Consider the following 3,925-nt stretch of genomic DNA (forward strand, 5'->3'; position numbering starts at 1 on the left):
GAGCACAAAGTTAGAAGACATATGGCACTCATGGTCCATCATGAATGTGGGCCTGCTGTGCCCCACTCAGAGTGGTTCTGCAGCTAATTATAGAGGTGGGCAGGGGAGGATACAGCCTGCAAAGCCTGCCCCTGCAGCCAGTAACTGGGCCAAAACAGCTGCTAGCCCTGAGGCCGACAGCATAGTCCAGCTCACTCATTTCCACGTCAACCCTGAGAACAGATGGCTTGTTAGGGCCCCTGGGATGGGATATGGCAGCCCTGCCCTCTGACACAGCCCACCCAGAGGCCATGCACACTCGCCACAGTACTGGTTTGCCCTGGCTCTGGCAGTCAGGCCTGGGAGCATCCCGTAGACAACTCCCACCTAGGGAATCTCTCAGTCCCTGCCCAGTTATTGGCTGCCTCCTTCCCTCTTGGACATTGGTAAGTCCCAAAGTGTGCAGCCCATAATGATTTCCACACCTAAGGGAATCATCTAGTCCTACTAACGTAGCATTACTGTGTCCTCTGGACACTCTTCCCACAAAACGCTGAGAAAGGAGATTTTGTATGGCCTACTTCGAGATGCACAATACTGTTAGCATATGAAAAGCTCTGAAAACTCCTGTAGTAGAGAAACTTACTTAACCTTTTTTTTAATCTTAGGATTTTACAAACTAATTTGTCCTCAGACCCCCCTCTTTTTTCCTAACCTGTCCTAAAGTTCCTTTGTGGCCAAGGCCATCTCTGGGAATAACTGTGACGTAAATTAAATTGACCTTTGTTTTAACACTGTAAAAGAATTTCTGAGAATTAAAACAAAGTTAAAAACAACACTAGAGATTTATTATTCAATCAATAACTCACGGATCAGTGAACACACAGCCTAAACCACGTGTTCCAAAAAAATGTGGCAGCATCGGGGTTAATATAGTCAGAGGGAAACAGAGAAGTCTGGGCAGTTTTAGCTGGTTTTTCAGAGGTTTGTTAAAATGTCCTTCAAATTCCTGTCTTCTCTGAAATGTCAGTTTGCTTAAGAAGACAGATGTTGCAGTTTTTGGGGGGTTCCGTGCATGCTGAGCAGAGGCAGATAACAAGGTGTCTGCCTGTCTGGAATGCAGGAGTTAAAGAGCAGGAACTGTTGATTATATGTAAATCTACAGAAACAAGGTAATTACTATTTCTAAAAGTTTGGTTACCTTATCATCTTAAACTTTTGCCCTACAAAACCAGGTAGTAGCCATGCTCTTCTGGCATGGCATAAGGGACTCCATGTTGATTTTAGCTTCCACAGCCACATTTTCCTCCTTTTGATCCAGCCTCCACTAGGAGGCACTGATCATCTACAAATGGAGCAACCTTTCTTCTGCAACAACTTTTACTTCTTGTTGATCGTTCTGTTGTTTACCTTATTTCAGTGTCATTTTCCATTGTATTTATTTTCTTAACCTTGTCATACTATTAGGCCTCCTCTTCAGGGTGAGTCATTTTGGAGTTTTATTAGTAGAAGGTTTAGGCCAAATTTGAGAAACTCCTTAGCCAGCCTGAAGAACATTAGCCAATACCTGTATACCAAAGGGCAAAAAGTTCACATTATTTCCTTGCTGAAAAGTACAAGTGATTAACATCAGTTTTTCTGCAGGGTGAGTACATTTAGGTACACAACAGTCCATAGAAATACAATAGTTGATTAGCAAAAAGCATTTTATATTTATAAAGATAGATACAAAGGTGAATAGAAAGAAGCCAAGGAAATTAACATTTTCTTCCACATCCACCCCAGGAACTAAACCAATTATTTAAAATATCAAAGAGAGGACAAGATTATTCAGATTTGACACTGTGCATTACATATGGGAAACAGAGTGAGTGATATTAGCACTACCATCAGGGATATAAACTTAACAATCAGTTCTAACAATGGCACAGGTGCCTCCCTGAGTGGCAGTGAGAACATCGAGAGCCATTTGGTTTTGGAGAACTATTCTTCTCATCATAGTCATTTTGGTATTTATTTCTTGGAGTCTATGGGTGGAATTATTGAAAATATCCTGAATATATTTAGTCAGAACTTTGACATGTGCCGTAATATCTTCTAACCCTATTTGAGGTAAAAAAAAAATAGAAGCTAAACAATTATACCATTGAAATACACATCTGGACTAACAAGCTCTTAAAACGGGGATGTCAGCTAGAAGAGGTAAGTCAGTCAATATTCAACCTTGGGCACAGCTCAATCCTATAGTACATCTGTTAATCCATCCAGGTGGGAGCCAAGTCCAAAGGTTAGAGTCACATAACTAAGATGTGCCATTTGGGCTAGTCAAATAGCAAGAATCAACAGATGAGAAAAACCTTTACCATAGGATATTCTGTAGGCAGCATAGTGTTATTGAAACAGCTGATTCTTACATTAAAAGAGGGAAAGGAAAAAAATGGTTTCTTATATCTAGAAAATATAACATTGAACATTAGCAATATTCTTATATAAACCTCTTAGTAATCCTTTAGTCTGCTCAGTCCTACATAGTTAATTTTGGTTCCATGCAATTCTGGATCAGCAGCAGTCTGAAAACTCCATCAGTTTCTACATAAGAGTTCTAGAAATCTTGATTCAGTCCAACAGTATCCATGTTTGAAATATTATACTCCTTTTCATAAGTCTGATACAGTCCATTTTTGTTGAAATATTTTGGTTAAGTGTTTTCAGTGAATTGGCAAAGTAAAACTTATCTGCAGATGACAAACTTAAAAATGGCCACAGTTAACTTATAATAATAATAATTCTTGAAAGTGAAAGACCTGATGGGAATTAACTACAAAAGTAATGCAAAGCCAAATAAAGTCAATTAAAAAAAAAAAAACTTTAGACAAAAATATCTCTAAACATAATGATTATTTTCAAAGAGCTTCAGATATAACACATAATAATCTTGAGACACAATACCAAATAGTTGGGATATACCAAGAATATACCAAGATTATCAAGTCTCTAAACATTTGAATAGTAATAAAAACTCCATGGGTAAACTATGTGAATTCCCCAGTTAAAACCATTACCTCTGATGATGATTGATTCAAAGTAAGCAAAGTTGCAACCAAGTTAGCAATTGAAATAATATGTGCTTGTTGTCTAATATCAGGCAAACATCACTGACATATAAATTTTAACCCAAGAAACTTTGGCTCTTCTCTTGATTTGACAACATGTTTCATGTAACTCATAACACATTAAATAAACCTTTTTTAGCGGCTTTCTCTTTATAAAACAGAAACAAATCTTTTGTGGCTTTCCACGAAGTTTCAAAGTTGTCATGAGTTTATCATAGGTCACCAAGAAACAATACTTGAATTATTTAACCAAACATCATAAAGGTAAAAACTTTAGGTTTTTCCAAAGCCATGCAGCTTTGTTTTTAACTCAGGAATTTATTCTGTTGACCCCTTGCCTTTGAAGCAGATTGCACAAACAATAAAATTAATTCTTCAACCCAGTAATCAAAGAAAATTTTGTTATCTTAACAGTGAGAAACCCAATTCTTTGCTTTATATGCTATTTGACATTAAAGTTCTTAAAAATTCTCAGAAATTAACCCATTAAACTTTTAGCAGCACAAATAAGAAGCTTGACCATATCAAATAAATTCTCTCTTAATAGACCTTTTAAATTTCCTGTTCTTGTTATATATCTCTTATAGTACAACCCATTAGGTAGCAAAAATGATCACACTTGTAACAAGACATATATATATATATATATAAAAAACCCAAAAACCAAACCTATTGCCATCAAGTTGATTCCGACTCATAGCAACCCTACAGGACAAAGTAGCACTGCCCCATAGGGTTTCCAAGTAGCGGCTGGTGGATTTGAACTGCCGAACTTTTGGTTAGCAGCCTGAACTCTTAACCACTATGCCACCAGGGCTCCTATATATATATAT

This window comes from Trichechus manatus, unplaced genomic scaffold (genome assembly GCF_000243295.1).
Source record: "Trichechus manatus latirostris isolate Lorelei unplaced genomic scaffold, TriManLat1.0 scaffold00046, whole genome shotgun sequence".
Lineage (NCBI taxonomy): Eukaryota > Metazoa > Chordata > Mammalia > Sirenia > Trichechidae > Trichechus > Trichechus manatus.